At 39.3% G+C, this 19,570-nt stretch overlaps 1 protein-coding gene across 1 annotated transcript in view; it reads right to left on the minus strand.

Moving 5' to 3' along the window:
* SERTM1 (serine rich and transmembrane domain containing 1) overlaps window positions 1–18,818 on the minus strand; it is a 30,691-nt gene extending 11,873 nt beyond the window's left edge. The window contains exon 1 of the mRNA XM_018554148.1: window positions 18,539–18,818. The gene's annotated coding sequence lies outside the window, so the exon portion shown is untranslated. The remainder of the gene's footprint in view (window positions 1–18,538) is intronic.
* Window positions 18,819–19,570: the final 752 nt, after the last annotated feature.

Below are 19,570 nucleotides of genomic sequence, written 5' to 3' on the forward strand. Positions count from 1 at the left end.
TGACAAAAGAAAGGGCATTTAAAGTGACTCTAAACTTAGGCTTTAAATCATAAAAATGCGTTTAAGTACCTTACCTATTAACGAAAATGTATCTTATTTGTGTATCACTCGGCATTAGATCCTCAAATCATCTCTGAATTGGTGCTGACACTCTCCTTCCTTCTGGAGGGTGGCTACATTTGTTCCCCATGGTCCCTCTGTGTGTTGTAAAGTAGTCACCGCTCCAAGCTCACTCCTGTGATGGACTACAATCTCATGTTTAGTTTATTAATTTGTATTGAGTTTGTAGTCCATCACGGGAGTGAGCTTGGGGCGGGGGCTACTTTACAACACACACAGGGACCATGGGGAACAAAAGTAGCCACCTTCCAGAAGGCAGGACAGTGTCAGCACCAATTCAGAGATGATTTGAGGATCTACAGCTGAGTGATGCACAAAAAAACTAAATTTTTGTTATTAGTTAAGGTACCTGAATGCATTTCTAAGGTTTATCTCCTGAGTTTAGTGTCCCTTTAACTATACAACTGTCTACTATTATGCCATCAAGACAGGTTCTGATGTCTCTACAGGGTGCACACTGTGTGAATCCTAAACTACTGACAGTAATACCTTCATATGTAAAGAAGACACAGACATTGACACTCATACAGCAGGGGGAATTTATCAAAACACAATCTGGAGCAGTTGTCCAAGGCAACCAATCAGCTTCTCTCTTCAGTTTGTTCAGTTAAGGTTTAAAAATTAAAGAGAGAAGCTGATTGGTTGCCATGGGTAACTGCTCCAGATTTTGTCTGCTCCAGTTTTGATAAAGTCCCCTCAGGATGTTTTGTTCTGTATGTAATGACGAGGACCAACACTTCTATATATTTAAAGAAGTCCTTATGCATTAGTCCTTCTGTTTAGCTGCCATCCCACCTAAACAACCAAGGGTTTACCAATTAAATTAACATACTCATATAGCCCCGGATATCTAAAGACCTTTAGGGTCAAACTGTGAAGGCTTTCTAAATGCACTTTTTTAAAATTATTTTAATTTCAGCCATTATTTTAGATTAGTCAGTGCCAACAATATGGGAACAGAACAAATCATTGCATTTGTCTAAACTGAAACTTATAAACTGATATACCAAGCCACAGCTATAAAGCTGCCAGCAAATTGAGAAGCATCTTCTGGCCTGGTTTCATTGGCATTCGCTGCAAATCTATCAACAGTGAACAAATTACTGTCACCAAAAGTTCATCCCGGAAAATGTTAATGAATGTTTTAAATACAGTAACTACTAGCACTCTCCATGGTGCTGAACCTGTATTTTTTACACATATTCCATGCTTGCATTGTTAAATTGTCCCTCACCATAGCACTCCGTAGGAGACGTGCCGTACGACTAACTATATTGTTACTGGATGTTTTGTTGAAATTAAACCACGTAATTGTGTGCTAAATCTATGTCATTTTATTTTTTAACCCTCCCATATCCAAATGCACTAGAGCAGCATCCAACTTACCTCACATGGGAGGCAGGCTAGTTGCACCTATGCCCTATCATGAGGACACCCCTTCCCTGGGCTGGGGGAGGTGTAAAAGAGCTCTGTGCCCATCAGCATTGGTGCTAGCAACTGGGGCTTTTGGAAGGATACACTTTTTTATTCAGGGACCCGTTTCAAAGCCACCCCATTGCTGACCATTGTAGGGGAAATTCAGTATTAACCCATATATTTTATATTGATATTAATTAGCATAAACATTACTATTGATATTATTAGAATACGGTTACCAAAAGTTTTAGCCTTGCAGAGCATTTCACATGTAACAGATACATGTAAGATGATTCCTCTACTTTATATTAGCATTTCCATCTTATTTTAGGAGTTTATTGAGTTTAAATTAAGTGAAACAATCTTTTTTTTTGTGTGTAGTATGATAACGCAGAGGACAAACAGCATATATTTTGTGCATGCAATGTATATCTGTCCATCTATCTATGACTGTCTCTCTATCTTGTTGGAACCATGCTGTCTGCACAGCGTGGTGGTTTAAGTCCAGCACTTTTGCCTTTCCAAGCTGAAGATATTGCTTGACTTCCCACCAACGCACACTTTGAAGTTTCTATATTTTCTCTTTGCTGGCATGGGCTTTTGCTGCCTGCTCTGGCTTCTTCTGACAATCCAAATAAATACTTTGGTGAACTGGCTTCCACCTAAATTTATCCTAGTATGCTTTGTAGGGACATACGATTGTAGACTTCTCTGATTTAGAAAACAATGAAAGAGGTTCGGATTTAAAAGGAAAAGTTTGGTTTACATTTAGTTTCTATTTTATTTACACAACAGTGTTTTTCAAACCTATTGTTTAAACACTAAAACACAGTATTCATATCTGTCAAAATGTACCAAATTTGGTAACAAACAATGGCCATACTCTTATTTGCCCAAAGTAGACCTCATATACAGGGCCATCTCTGTAATGAGGCAGCCTGAGGTGGGGCCATACTCTTATTTGCCCAAAGTAGACCTCATATACAGGGCCATCTCTGTAATGCGGCAGCCTGAGGTGGTTGCCTCCGATGGTATCTCATTGCCTGCTGCCCCCTTTCCTGATGGAGCTCTCTCTGGCCGGCATCCCACCCAGCTCCTGGCAACCCCGGTGAACTCAGTGAGCTGGGTGAGGGAACAACCACGGCACACTCAAACCCTCCCACTCATGCACCGCCAGCACCCCCCAGTCTCATTGTGCACTTCCAGAACCCCGCTCCTTGTCTCATCGCTCACTGCCACTACCCTCCTCTGCAACCCCCCTTAGGAGGGTCTAAGGACACACCTGCATACACTTGGGGCTCCAAGCCTATTAGAAAACGTTGAAGAGAATTCAGTGTATCAAGTGATACTTGGATCAGGACCACCCACAAGAATTTATTTAGGAAGGTGTAACCAGTGTTAAAGGAAGGGAAAGGACAGGGAAACTTCTAAAACTTGCTGCACAGAACTTAAAATTAATTAGGTAACATAATTACGTATATAATCCATCTTCTAAGAAACACTATGGGGTCTATTCACGAAGCAGCCGAAGGATCTAGCCGTAGCTTCGGCTGATCCTCCGGCTAGCTTCGGCCCCAGGACCCCTTTGGTTCAGTAGAACTGAAGGGCTGCTGTACGGGCTATTCACTATAGCCCGTACAGCTCCCTAACTTGGCCGAGCGGCTCAGTCGAGCCGAACGCATATGCCTCGGCTGAGCCGCGCTGAAGACCGAAGCTGACCGAGTGGCCGGCCATTGGCCGGCCGACAGCCTGCTTCTGACAGCTGGGCAGAGCCAGCCGTGATGTTAGCTCCGGCCACTTGCAGAGAGATCAGCGTCCCTGGTTACCAGCTAACCAGGGACACTGATCTTCAGACAGCAAACTCTCCTAGGCGCTCCGGGAGTCTCCCAATCCCGGCCGCCAAGGAGAGAAACACTGCTTTTTTCTTTTTTTTTCTTTATTCTGACACGGAGCCGAGTCAGCATAGAAAAAAAACAAAACATTTTGGCCATAGGAATGCATTGCTAGATTCCTATTGGCTATTTCAATTTGCAATAGCCAATAGCAAACTGGCATTGCACCCGCAGAGGGCAGGTACAATAGCTAGTTTGCTATTGGCTATTGCAAATGTAAATAGCCAATAGGAATCTAGCAATGCATTCCTATGGCCAAAATGTTTTTTTTTTTCCTATTCTGACATGGCTCAGTGTCAGAATAAAGAAAAAAAAGAAAAAGAGGTGTTTCTCTCCTTGGCGGTCAGGAGCGGGAGACTCCCGGAGCGCCCGGGAGAGTTAGGCTTTTTTTTTTTTGACGGCAGCAGAACCGCCGGCCAATAGAAAACTGTTGGGCAGAGCTAGCTGTCATTGCTAGCTCCGCACAATAGTTTTCTATTTGTATTTTTCTACTTTTTCAACTATTTTTCTGTTCTGCTCTGTCCCACAGAAAGTCCGAGCAGAACAGCCAAGCCGAATGCTGAGCATGTTCGGCCGACCCGAAGCCACGTGAAGCCACCCGATGTACGGCTGATTTCACTGCCTGAAGTGAATAGCTGTTCGTTCATTCACTGCCTACGGCAGCTTAGTGAATAGACCCCTGTGGCAATTAATGCCTTTTTCATACACAATGAAATGCTTTCTTAATATAACTGACTGCTTGAAGTTAAAAGAAAAATGTTGAAACTTTTATGAACAAAAAAATGGTTAAAAAAAACAAAAACATTCTTGCAGAATTAGCCCATTTAGTTTTTATAACTGTATTGTAAAAATGTTGGCACTATATAAATCCTGTACTATATTAAAAATAAGAAGAAGAATAATAACTGTCATCTAATATACTGTATAGTGTATGTAGAAAAATTATTTGTGGAAATGGCTTTGGATTTCAAGACTTTGGAATAGCTGCACCATGAACATTTACAGGGTTATTCACAAAAGGGTGAAGAGTTTGGAGAAGTCAGAAGAAGTGAACATTCTAGGCAAAAGTAGCTGATTTGAAGAAATTCTCCAATTCAGCTCACTTTCCAGTTCAGCTATGTTGTCCTAGATTGTTCACTTCTCCTTCCTTCTCCAAACTCTTCACCCTTTTGTGAATAACCCTGTTAGTCTTCTATCAATTTCAATTTTTTTTTGCCCTCAAAACTACTACAGAAACAAGCCTGCTAAAAAGAGGTGGCACTGGGGCTGTCAATAGTACACGAGTTGTAAATTTTGTATTTCACTGTTTCTGATATTAAAAAGTGCCATAGAGGCTACTGGACATTTTTTTAGACTTTCAGAGCAACCTTGATAGAAACTGTGCTAATTATTTGCTGACTGCAAGGCTTTGATGTTGGTCAACAACTGTCCATAAAGCTTCCTATTTTCATGGCCTGTAATCACTGTGATTGGATTGTTTGACTTCTCACTGTACTGTGTCAGATTTCCAAACCTTGTGAACATTTTATTGGCAGCTGAGAGTTGATGTAGCTGGCAAACCAAGGAGAAACCTGCCTCAGCTGTTACCAGCTACAAAGTTTTGCCTGAAGTGAAGTTTTCTGCTTTTTTGTGTTAATTGCCAGATATTGATGGTGATTTGTCATTGTCATTTGTTCCTGCAGCCCGGGCCTGATAATACTTGAAAATTCTTCACATACGTTCAACTTTTGGCTGGACCTCCTCTTAAGTATTGAAGGAAGGTAATTTTGTTTTAAGTAAGGGCAGTGTTAAATTTAAGACTACTTTCACATTTTTGAATATTTTGTCACAGAAATTAAATATTTATTTATTATAGGTATTTACAGTGGCAAGAAAAAGTATACAAACCCCTTGGAATTAACTGTTTTTCTGCAGTAATTTGCCATAAAATGCGATCTGATCCTCATCTAAATCACAACAATAGACAAAAACAGTGGAGGGAATTTATCATAGCAATGGCGAGTGTTTGAACTCGCGTATGGTCACATGCTATATATTTGCGCCAGATTTATGTTGCTAGTGTAATGTTCATAAATAAGATTAAACAGACTCCAGGAAAGAACACTAGTAACTCCAGGAAAAAAGCTTAACTGTCCCTTCTTGAAGAAGTGGTCATAGGGACTTCTTAGCGATTGTTTTGTTAGGTGATGCTCCAGTTTCAAAGAGCAGGACAAGTGTAGATGTAAACATTTGTGAACTTTCACAAAAAACACACACAAAACAGGCGCAATCGAATAAATAGCACAAACTCTGGTTAAAACGGCTTAACAGATTTGCACATTAAAAAAATTATCTAAGAGGCTAAAACTGTCGCAATTTCTTTGATAAATCCCCCCCCAAAACAATTGTAAATTCTCATGCCTTTATTAAACACACCCATTAAACATTCACAGTGCTGGAGGAAAAAGTAAGTGAACCCATAGACCAATTACTTCAACAAAAACTAATTGGAATAAACACAATTATTTACTACCCAGATCCATTATCTCCAGATGGTGTGAGACCTCACACCTATTTCATATGCATTACAAAAAAACACATCAAAGTGTCAGTGGAGTTTTAAGAGGCGTCAGACTTCAGTTTCAAAATAGTACAACATTTAATAACAACAATTCCATAAAAATCCGGATTCCATTAAAAACATACATGTACAGTCATGATCTCAATTCTGCCTTATTGCCACATTTGTACACAATATACATAATTACAGTTATCCATATGCTTAATTTAGTGAGTAGTATGATGTTTCCATCTTATCCTATTTTGATGAAAATAGGATAAGATGGAAACATCATACTCACTAAATTAAGCATATGTATGTTTTTAATGGAATCTATGGATTTTTTATGGAATTGTTAATACATTTTGTACTATTTTTAAACTGGAGTCTGATGCCTATTAAAACCCCACTGACACTTTGATGTGTTTTTTTTTGTAATACAAAAGCTAATTAGAGTCAGTAGCTTTTTGAGTTTTGAGGTGTAGTTTAAAGCTACTTTGATTGATAAAAGACACTCAAATATTTTAAGATTGCTGTTTAAAAGAAGCATCAACTGATGTGAACCATGTCTTACAATAAGGCTCTCTCTTAAGACATACGATCATGAGTAGTTGATCTGCATAAGGCTGGAAAGGGATACAAAGCAATCTCACAGTGTTTAGGCATCCATCAGTCAACAGTTAGACAAATTGTATATAAATTGAGAACGTTTAGTAGTGTGGCTACTCTTACTAGAAGTGGGCACCCAGCCAAGATGACTCCCAAGGCACACCGCAAACTTCTTAATGAGGCAAAGAGGAACCCATGAGTAACAGCTAGAGGCTTAAAGACATCCCTGGAACTGGCAAACATCCTTGTTCATGAGTCTACATCCTTGTTCATGTTCATGAGTCTACCATTAACCTGCCAGTGTGTCTTTGGAGTGTGTGAGGAAACTGGAGTACCTTGAGGCCACCTATGCAAGCACAAGAAGAACATGCAAACTCCTTTAAGATAGTGTCCTGACCGGGATTTGAACCAGGGACCCCAGTGCTGCAAGCAATTAAGCTACTGTGCTGCCCTATAAAATATATGTATATTTATTAACAGGGTTTTCACAAAAGGGTGAAGAGTTTGGAGAAGGCAGGAGAAGTGAACAAACTAAGACAACATAGCTGAACTGGAAAGGGAGCTGAATTGGAGAATTTTTACAGTTTAGCTATTTTGGCCTAGATTGTTCACTTCTTCTTTCTCCAGATTCTTCACCCTTTTGTGAATAGCTCTGCAAATATAGATATTTTAAACTATGCCAGTAGAGGGAGTTTTGTACAATGCAGCTTATACTATACAAGGCCCCAATCACTTAACCGTCCTGCTTAACAAGTGTTGTGATAGTACATTCTTTTCAGAGCATCGGGGATTCTAGGTAGAAACAAGGTTTAAGTTATTTTATATTATTACTACACACTGATGATATTATTTACTCCGGGCGGGTCTCTTTTAAATATATGCCTTTTGAACTTATGAAACTCACTGACATCCTGTCCTCTAATTGATCAACATTTGTAGAAAGTGATGTGGGATGGAGACAGTGCAGAAACTCCCCACCTTTACCATATATATAAGCAATTATTTTCCACATCAGGCTACATAAAGAAGTCCTGTTTTACTAAAGAGGAGAAAATGTGGAGTTCTGTCATTTTCTTTCCACTAGAGAATCACTCATTCTGCACCATTTAATCCCCACTGAGGCAGCCCATATGTATTTAACAACTAAACCTACGCCACCCTCTTTTTCTCCCTTTTCACCACCCCTTGTGCAGTGTTAAAGGCAGGGACTGGCGAGATTGCCTGTAATGGACATCCCTTCCCTTCTGTTGTTGCAGGCTCTATGCTGCCTCTTACTGCAGCTGACTCAAACAGCAATATAGGCCAAACAACAAGGTTCTCCATTACAACACACCAATTACGTCATATTGTTATTGTACTACTGTCTGATTTTACTTGCATGCAGCCTTTTCTGCATCCAATTACAACCATTTGTTATAAACAAAGACATCACACAGACATTCAGGATAATAATACCCTCAAAACACGTATAATTTAACTATTCAATACTTTTTATGATACTTTCAACTGTATCATTATACAGAGCTCTTTATGACTTTGCAACATTTTCCAAGCTCGGATACTAAACATCTAAATCCAACACAGTTGTCCCTTCTCCCTCATGTATTTTAGGTGTTTTGGGCTATCCTTGCAGTATGCCCTACTCACTCTCCTTTATTGTGTATTCCAACATGCCGCCCTCCCTATCCATATTTGTGCTATGCATGTGCTATCAGAACACTGTGGCCATGTTTGAGAGGTGGGTGGCATCCAATAATGTAAAGAAGATGTCAATTGGCCAATTTTGAAGGCAGAAGAAGTATAGCACATTATTATTCACTTTATTATTGAAAAAGTGCTTGTGGCACATGAAGCAATACATTTCAGTCTATAAAACATGCCGCAGTCTAATCATTTTGGTTGTGTTTTTTTAGAACTGACCTAATATTTCTCTCAAACAGCTACTAGTATATCTGGCATGCATATAAATCACAACTACCCCACCCTCTACTGCATCTCTTGTCTCTGTATAAGTCAATTTCAATTGTCACCTTTTTCAGGTATCCATTCAAGAAGCAGGCAAATATGTGTCTTGTCTAGCCACCCTCTCGTACCTATACTTATCCTAAACTCTGCTCACCAGCTCCACTGATCCTGCCCTGTGTTCTGTAAATGCCCAATACCAAGTATGAAGGCGCAAAAGACATCCCTCCACAAAACCGCACTCAGAACCAGTTGACCGGCCTTGGAGGTGTATGGTTAGTGTGCTTAATTCGCACATACATACCGCACTCAGAACCAGTTGACCGGCCTTGGAGGTATAGGGGTGGTGTGCTTAATTAGCACATACTACATAAAGTTGTCAGGTATATGAACAAAAATTTACATATTGGTTTATGCCTTTGCCCATCAGCCGCTGCAATAGGATAAACAGGATTTTCCTTGTTTATTTAGCAACTCATAGGATGGAATAGTCACAGCTGTCTAATCTCAGACTGTACCTCCCACACTGTGCTATTCCTTGCAGTAGCTGATTGGAAAGCATTTGTATTATACTAATGTACACTGATAACTGGGTGGTATCTGTAGCTTGATAAAAACTGCACAATTTTGCTAATTATTTACTCAGCAAAGCTTTAAAGTGTATGCATTATGAAAAGCCCTTCACTTCAGAAAAATATAAACTAAAGGCAGAATTTGCCCAGAAGCACAGAATTCGCTTCCAACCTCCGCTAGTTTAATAAATGCCTCCTAATGTATATTTTATACACATGGATCCTGTGGGGAAATGAAAATGGATCTGTCAAGATGTGACGACTGCTGCTACCTGAAAGTTTAGTTTGCTACCAGTTCATCCTTTTCCCTTTTAAAAAAAATAACACATGGACAAGCTGCATTTTACAAAAATTAGAAGATACTGGGATTGTCCATAAGGCATTGTTGTATATTTTAGTGTTTGTATTACAGTGTTTTTCAATATTGAAGAGCTTTTGTCAGGATGATGCACAAACACTGGTGTTAACAGGTCTATCTATCTATCTATCTATCTATCTATCTATCTATCTATCTATCTATCTATCTATCTATCTATCTGTACTTTGTCTCTCAGAGGCCCTAGGGCATGGACGCCTATCCCTGTTTGTGTGCCCTTTCCTGTGTATGTTCATTGTTTGCCATTCCCTTTTTGATTCCCTGGTTTGCTTGTGTCAAGGGAGTGATCATTACCATCCTAGATACATTTTCCACCTAGTTATTGCAAGAGTGTTAGTGGGTTGTGGCTCTTGGCAGGATCTTTTGGCATGCCTCCTGCCTCACACATTTCAAGGATAACTGCTAGTGTTATTGCTTGGGGAGAAAGCAGATATCCATTATCTAATGTACAGGTAAAGATCTTCGATATTGCAAACTCCGGCTGGATTTTGTGAGCAGTCAGCAGCTTGATAGGACAGAGCAGCCTTAAATTGGATTTCCAGTTTTGCAGCCAAAGTGGATAACTTGTAATAAATAATAATTTAATACTTTTTACAAGTTTCTCATTCACACAGAATAACTAAATTTTTTTAAATTGCTACTTGAACAATACAAGTTAAATTCTGATAGAAAAGTTGTTCTCTGTACTGAGGTTTGCTCTGGAATGCAAGGGAGGGTGGGCAGGTTAATGTTAACATAACTAACCCAGTGTGTACTGTGCTGGCAGATCTCATTATTAATGAGTTGTAAATTAGATTTGAACACTGTCTGTCCTAATAAAGGGTTAAAGATCTAGAAGCATTGTATGTTAATGAGGGGAAGCTCAGTCTGTCCCTGGTCTTTCCTGAGGACAGACAGAGTTTTCTGTCACTTGGAAACTGAGAGAGAAGCTTGCGAACATCTGCTACACAGAGACATCTAAAAAGTAAGAAAACAATTTTTGTAATTATTATTATTATTTTTAGATATGCTGTGTGAATGGGTACATATAACAAACCCATAAAGGGATTTTCTCAAATTGGAATGTAAAAGTTGAAATAGACTTTAAGTAAAAAGTAAGTAGATGGGGGATGAGGGGGCTCTAGGATGGGGTGAACAATTGGGTGAGTTTCAAGGCCCTTTATAAGCCCTAAAATGTTTGTTGGCCCTGGTCAAAATGCCTACAAGTGCCAAATGTAAAATCCCAGTCCTGTCTAATAACTGTCTATGTGTTCTAGAGTGGGCATACCACGTGTAAGCACTGCACAGCTGTAGAAGGACTCTTTGGAATTTAGTGGCCAAATTTATACAACCAGCGGGTTGAGCAGGTGTTGAGACCCCCTGGACTCTGCTCACTTCTAGAGCACGTGAAAAGTTGTATGCATATTTTATAATGCAGTAACCTTGCCCTGGTCTTTAGTATTCAAGTGGTGTCAGGCAGTGAGCATGTCCTTCCCTAACTACCTTAATGCCACTGAAGCATGCAGAATGTTTTTACCATTTCCTCTTGACACTATTAGGCTAGAAGTGAAGGGGAAGTTCCCAGCCTGATCCCATCTGCATATTAAGAATTATGAGAGAGTTCAGGGTATCAGAAATGCTACTCGTCATCTGTATCTATCTATTTATCTGTCTACCAGAGTGAGTTCATGGTGTCATCTTTAGCTATCTGTTTATCTATTTGTCTACCAGAGTGAGTTCAAGGTGTCATCTGCCTCAATCTATTTATCTATTCGTCTACCAGGGGGAGTTCATGGTTTCATCTGCATCTGTCTGTTTATCTATGTGTTTGTCTTTCTATATTCAAGGAACATACATTTGTACTTGAGCAGTAGTTGTAGGGAGGGTCAAAAAATGTTTGCAATTTTCCCATTTGGTGACTCTGTATGCCACCCTTCTAAATTAAGGAACATATTGCATATGCATTAAAAAGGTAAATCTTACATTATCCAGTTACACTTTTAAGTAAAGAATCTGATTTACTGATCGGTTACAAGTGCAAAGAGGAACCCTCTATGAAGTAACATAGGTAGGAACATGCTAAACTCACCACCACTTATACTACAAATGAGCCTTCTTTTATTCACAGACCATTATCTAGGACATTCTAAACCAGGTCAAGATAAACTTCCAGATTCTGTGAAAGTGCTGACCCTCAGACTGTGGCCACTGCCAAATGCTGACTCGTTTGCAGATCCCCACAGTAATGTTCAGGCAGTAGCATGGTCCAAAAACAAGCTGACATTAGGGCACGAAGTGTTGAGGCAGACAGAGTCATAGCACAGGCACAGATCAGAACAGAAAAACAGAAGAACTCAGGGTCATAGCCAAACCAGCAGTTATTAGATATTGCTTGGTGGGTTAAGGTACCCCATTCTCAATATTTGACATAGAAGATAGCACCTAAATGTTGGACTTTAATGGTAACACACATACAAAATTGTACAGTTAAATATCTTTTTTATTACAAATACATTAAAATATTTTCCTTCTTTAAAAAAACATACACAGAATGTGTTACAAGCCATATATAAATCTTTGAGGGATAATCTCAATTTACCACTGGACCAGCCAAAAACCTTTATTAAAGTTTTACATCTCTCGCAAAAACTGTTATGCATATCATATATACGAGGTAGTTTACAGAAATCTGGTGCACGCCAGCAGTTAGAATTGCAGAACAGAGTACTAAGGTACCAAAAGGAACGAGCAGGAAATTGAACACTATCCTAACACACTAACCAAGATGTCAGCTTGTGAATTTACAAGCAACAGTCCCAACTTGAATGTGCCTATGCCGTATGCCGCATTCTGCATTTCAGACTGCAGATGGCACGGACACATGCCTGGGAACAGTACACTGAGGAAGATGCCAGGACCATAGCTGATCAAAAGACGGAAACAGGACAACATAGTACGATATTTATGTCCTAGGTGTGGGGCCCATATAACGGTAAAAAACATTTCAATTGCCATGTTTGGGTAAAACCGAAAAACAAAAAAATGGTCCAATTATTTAACTATTGTTCTTGCCATAATTGTATATTTGCATACAAATAGAATCTTTACTGTTTACAAGTAGCTCTTGAATATGCAGATATCTGATTAATTATTTAAAGGTCAAAGAGAGAAGACACATATATGGATGAGTTCACCCAGAGCTGACATATTGCTGACAAAATAAGGCAGACACCAGTGCAGATCCTTCTCTCTGGCACTGCAGGAAGCCCAAAGAACACTATAAAACAAATCTATTCTAACTCAAACTGCTGATAATGCTAATTAGACTTAACACAGCCTGACAACTAGATAAAATCTTATCTCCAAAACAAAGCACATGTATTCTGTGCCAGAGAAAATTTTCTGGTGTCTATATGAGCTGAGTTGGCTAAAATAACAATTGCTGCAAAATATATGTATGGGTGAACATAAACACAATGCACTGACACTTCCGCTGACGAGCCTTACACACTCTATTTATACATATAGATGTTTAATATCCCACTAGGCTTTCTTCTCTAATTGTAGCAATTCTCTTCTGAAGAGATTGCCACTAATACAAAAGATCTGCCTTGAGTGATTTCACCAAAGGTACACAAAAACAGAGAGCATGGGGTGGCTATTATATAACTAACCCAGTGTGTACTGTGCTGGCAGATCTCATTATTAATGAGTTGTAAATTAGATTTGAACACTGTCTGTCCTAATAAAGGGTTAAAGATCTAGAAGCATTGTATGTTAATGAGGGGAAGCTCAGTCTGTCCCTGGTCTTTCCTGAGGACAGACAGAGTTTTCTGTCACTTGGAAACTGAGAGAGAAGCTTGCGAACATCTGCTACACAGAGACATCTAAAAAGTAAGAAAACAATTTTTGTAATTATTATTATTATTTTTAGATATGCTGTGTGAATGGGTACATATAACAAACCCATAAAGGGATTTTCTCAAATTGGAATGTAAAAGTTGAAATAGACTTTAAGTAAAAAGTAAGTAGATGGGGGATGAGGGGGCTCTAGGATGGGGTGAACAATTGGGTGAGTTTCAAGGCCCTTTATAAGCCCTAAAATGTTTGTTGGCCCTGGTCAAAATGCCTACAAGTGCCAAATGTAAAATCCCAGTCCTGTCTAATAACTGTCTATGTGTTCTAGAGTGGGCATACCACGTGTAAGCACTGCACAGCTGTAGAAGGACTCTTTGGAATTTAGTGGCCAAATTTATACAACCAGCGGGTTGAGCAGGTGTTGAGACCCCCTGGACTCTGCTCACTTCTAGAGCACGTGAAAAGTTGTATGCATATTTTATAATGCAGTAACCTTGCCCTGGTCTTTAGTATTCAAGTGGTGTCAGGCAGTGAGCATGTCCTTCCCTAACTACCTTAATGCCACTGAAGCATGCAGAATGTTTTTACCATTTCCTCTTGACACTATTAGGCTAGAAGTGAAGGGGAAGTTCCCAGCCTGATCCCATCTGCATATTAAGAATTATGAGAGAGTTCAGGGTATCAGAAATGCTACTCGTCATCTGTATCTATCTATTTATCTGTCTACCAGAGTGAGTTCATGGTGTCATCTTTAGCTATCTGTTTATCTATTTGTCTACCAGAGTGAGTTCAAGGTGTCATCTGCCTCAATCTATTTATCTATTCGTCTACCAGGGGGAGTTCATGGTTTCATCTGCATCTGTCTGTTTATCTATGTGTTTGTCTTTCTATATTCAAGGAACATACATTTGTACTTGAGCAGTAGTTGTAGGGAGGGTCAAAAAATGTTTGCAATTTTCCCATTTGGTGACTCTGTATGCCACCCTTCTAAATTAAGGAACATATTGCATATGCATTAAAAAGGTAAATCTTACATTATCCAGTTACACTTTTAAGTAAAGAATCTGATTTACTGATCGGTTACAAGTGCAAAGAGGAACCCTCTATGAAGTAACATAGGTAGGAACATGCTAAACTCACCACCACTTATACTACAAATGAGCCTTCTTTTATTCACAGACCATTATCTAGGACATTCTAAACCAGGTCAAGATAAACTTCCAGATTCTGTGAAAGTGCTGACCCTCAGACTGTGGCCACTGCCAAATGCTGACTCGTTTGCAGATCCCCACAGTAATGTTCAGGCAGTAGCATGGTCCAAAAACAAGCTGACATTAGGGCACGAAGTGTTGAGGCAGACAGAGTCATAGCACAGGCACAGATCAGAACAGAAAAACAGAAGAACTCAGGGTCATAGCCAAACCAGCAGTTATTAGATATTGCTTGGTGGGTTAAGGTACCCCATTCTCAATATTTGACATAGAAGATAGCACCTAAATGTTGGACTTTAATGGTAACACACATACAAAATTGTACAGTTAAATATCTTTTTTATTACAAATACATTAAAATATTTTCCTTCTTTAAAAAAACATACACAGAATGTGTTACAAGCCATATATAAATCTTTGAGGGATAATCTCAATTTACCACTGGACCAGCCAAAAACCTTTATTAAAGTTTTACATCTCTCGCAAAAACTGTTATGCATATCATATATACGAGGTAGTTTACAGAAATCTGGTGCACGCCAGCAGTTAGAATTGCAGAACAGAGTACTAAGGTACCAAAAGGAACGAGCAGGAAATTGAACACTATCCTAACACACTAACCAAGATGTCAGCTTGTGAATTTACAAGCAACAGTCCCAACTTGAATGTGCCTATGCCGTATGCCGCATTCTGCATTTCAGACTGCAGATGGCACGGACACATGCCTGGGAACAGTACACTGAGGAAGATGCCAGGACCATAGCTGATCAAAAGACGGAAACAGGACAACATAGTACGATATTTATGTCCTAGGTGTGGGGCCCATATAACGGTAAAAAACATTTCAATTGCCATGTTTGGGTAAAACCGAAAAACAAAAAAATGGTCCAATTATTTAACTATTGTTCTTGCCATAATTGTATATTTGCATACAAATAGAATCTTTACTGTTTACAAGTAGCTCTTGAATATGCAGATATCTGATTAATTATTTAAAGGTCAAAGAGAGAAGACACATATATGGATGAGTTCACCCAGAGCTGACATATTGCTGACAAAATAAGGCAGACACCAGTGCAGATCCTTCTCTCTGGCACTGCAGGAAGCCCAAAGAACACTATAAAACAAATCTATTCTAACTCAAACTGCTGATAATGCTAATTAGACTTAACACAGCCTGACAACTAGATAAAATCTTATCTCCAAAACAAAGCACATGTATTCTGTGCCAGAGAAAATTTTCTGGTGTCTATATGAGCTGAGTTGGCTAAAATAACAATTGCTGCAAAATATATGTATGGGTGAACATAAACACAATGCACTGACACTTCCGCTGACGAGCCTTACACACTCTATTTATACATATAGATGTTTAATATCCCACTAGGCTTTCTTCTCTAATTGTAGCAATTCTCTTCTGAAGAGATTGCCACTAATACAAAAGATCTGCCTTGAGTGATTTCACCAAAGGTACACAAAAACAGAGAGCATGGGGTGGCTATTATACTGAACAGTCAGAGTGTTCAAAAACCTATTCTCTTCTCCTTATTTTCAGCAGAAAGAAACACGTCTATTCAGAAAGATGTAATGAATTTGGACCCACTGAGATAAGCAGGAAGGAACTCAGTTCCCCAGGCGCTGAAGCAAGATGTCACATATTGAGGCTTTCACAGGTTATTTATTTGCCGTTTACCCTGAAAGGGTCCCCTTAAAGGGTGAGTCGGCCATTAGTTTAAGAAGGATGCCAGCTTGCTGAATCACACACCTGAAACACACTTCCCAGATCCAGACTTAGTCATGGCCATTAATAGAATCAGTCATGACTGGACCTATGTAGGAATCTGAATAATGTGTCTTAAACTAAAGCCAAACTTCAGGAAGGTGTAAAAAAAACACCCCAATTAAAGCAATGATGTATTCACTGAAAAATGTTCAAATGTATTTTTAAATGCAACTAGAATTTGGCTTGGTATCAGCTCCATGTACAGCAGAGCTCAGACGTGGAAAGGGACTAGCATCTCTAGGAGCTAATCAGGTGTCCTGCATTTTCATGTGATGACAAGGAACATAGAAGAAAAAACAGTGGAAGCAGAGGGGTGACCGGCTGCTACTCTAATGTGTTCATAGACGGGGGTAGGGAGGTAAGATGTCCCTGAGCCCAACACTTGCAGGGGTCAGAGGTTACTTGAATTTTGACAGGTGCTACCCTGTCAACTGCCTGCTCGTGCATTCACAACCTCAGAGCATGCGTTAAAGCATCCAATAACAGAGCCAGTTCTGAGTAATGTAACCAAACACAGGACTCTGTTATTTAATACGATTATGGAAACTTAGTTGCTGGGAGACAACGTATGATGTCATGTGTGATGTTATCAGAAGAGCATCTGTCAGGCTCCCATCCCCATACTTCATTGGAAGTGTCAGATATAGGCAAAGTAAAGGAAGATACATTTGATACCAAACATACCTCTATTGTAAGACACCTGCACAATATGAATCATTTATGACTATTCACGTTCTTGCAGAAGCCCTATCATGACTGTTGGTCAACGAGTGGCTCAATATTCATGCTGGAGTGGCTCAATATTCATAGTGGATTTTTCAGTTGGTATTGCTTGGAGTGAGACTCAAGAAGTCCATGTAATTACAAGAGGAGTGAGACTCCATGGCAGGAGTTGGTAACACTAGAATTTTAGTATAATATAATTGGCTAGATGATTCATCCTGCCATCTATCTGAGCTTTTAACCAAAAGGTTTCTTGCAGAACATCTATTCTCCTCTATAAATCTTATATGCAAGTGCTAACCTAGAAACCTCTACAATACACTTCAGGAAAATGGCACCATTGTTTTTTTTTATAAGGCACCTTGTTGGCTAGGTTTGCTGGGCCATTAACGTGTCATCTTCTGCAGAATGGAAAGACGTTGTGTAAACTGCCCATCAAATGTTTAGGCAAACTTAAAGTGCTGCCTGTATTCTGATTGTCACCAAGGAATATGCACTCCTTTTAAAAGCTTGTAATTGATTCACAGAGTCTAACATTAAACCCATTAAGAGGATGGAGAAGATCAGACAGCAAAATCACATCAACAAGCTTCCTGGAGGCATCCATTTCAACTGACAAGTGTTTGTAAATAATTTACAAATCTATCTGGAAAGTAGAACCAAGGCCAGTAATACCGTCTCTCCTACATCTTTTCCCTTTAATAACCCTGTTATCCCTCAGACTGGAAATCTGATTGAAATCAGACCAAAGTGAAAAAGATTTCATCTGCCCTCAAGAATGCTTCTTCAAATCCATCAACTCAAGAAACATTCCACGTCGAGTTCTGCATTATAGAGGTGCAGAGGGTATACTTATCTCTCAGAGGAAGTCTTGGAGGCAATATAAATGAAGACATTTCCATCCCATACAAAAAGTGAATAAATGACTGCGACAGAATAATAAAAGAAAAGACTAAAACAAGAAATAAAGATAATAATGATGATAATAATACTAATTAAGGGCTGGTCAAACCTCAGGTGCAAAGTATGAAATCAAACAGTGACAGCTGGCGCCTAACTTTTTGGTGCCTTTTCTATTGTTGTTTCCCTGAAACAAATACATTGTGCAATTGTCCTTCACTTGGACAGAATGGTCCCTGAATGCTATATTAATATTTTCACCCTTAATAATATGAAGGGAAAACAATATTTTTGCCAAAGATCTCATTGTATATGAGATTATATAATTATATGCATCATTTTGTTTGGATATCTTATACAAGCTAAAGGACAATACGAATCTGGGAACATACAAATCCAAAGCGATTGGTAAAATAAAGATACATTTTGCATACTATAGTCAAATACTAATATAAAGAATAGGAAGATAATAAAGTAATAACTCAATCATTATCATTTTTATAATACCTAATACTGAAAAAAGCTGCAATACAGAAATGAGGGAATAGCGTAGAAAAATCAGAGAGGGTAAGCAGATGTTTACAGAGAATGACAGTACCTGTTCTTTTCTTGTTTTCCTGCAGTTCCTCAATGAAGTGGTTGGGTTGGAACATGAGACAAAAGGCAGCATTGATCTGCGCTAGATCTCCCCCTGCAACTAACAGCCCAGTATGAGCAGATACAGAGTGGAAAGAGAGGATGGGTTATACCTAGCAGAACACGTGGAGCAGAAGGAGGAGGCAGATGCTGGTGCAGGGGTCCAGATAGGGACCGCTGCAGTATTTCTCTCTGCTGTCTGTGTGTGAAAAGGATACGTTGCTTTATAATGACCATGTCCTGCGTGCATCATGCACGTGTAAGTGCTGCTGCTGTTATTGTTGGAAGGACTGACAGTTCCCCTGCTGTGCATCTGTACAGAGACAGAGAAAAGAACAGAGAAAATAAGTTCTCCCTGTACTAGCCCTTATTGTTCAAAAACAGGTGTCTCACCAATTTATTTTACTGTTGCTGCTTTGGGATTTAAATCCAGAACCAAAAGTCAAACAAAGGGACTTTGTAGTCAGAGCATACAACATGTTGTTACACACGTACAATACAAAAAAAAAACATTTATTACATCCATTGTTAAAAGTATACATGTTCTCCCTGTAAGAAGACCCAGAATTTGTGTTGCAAAAGAAATGTGAACCAGACTGGCTGGTCTTTTCTAGAATAATAGGGACAACAAATTTATAGATATACACAACCATAGGTATACTTCAATCAAAACCTCAAATACAAAATGTAAATGTATTCGGGACGCACAGTAAGGTTTAACACATTAAGAACTGCATTGTCCTTTTCCTATCTATCCCTTTACGAACCTACAGCCATGGGTTTTGTGCCACGGTTATGGCTATATTCCACCCATTCTTTGCAATACACAACTTAGCTATAAAACTGATTGATACAGGTCCATCTGATACCTATACCATGGTTTGCGGCCATCCTTATGCATACCCCTTCGGACCAAATTGTCTCACCTGTCACACCAACTGATCTATAGACAAAGGAGTAACATCATGGATATCTAGCCTCAAGACCCCATACT

The sequence above is a fragment of the Nanorana parkeri genome, unplaced genomic scaffold, assembly GCF_000935625.1.
Source record: "Nanorana parkeri isolate BGI_ZX_2015 unplaced genomic scaffold, ASM93562v1 scaffold8, whole genome shotgun sequence".
Lineage (NCBI taxonomy): Eukaryota > Metazoa > Chordata > Amphibia > Anura > Dicroglossidae > Nanorana > Nanorana parkeri.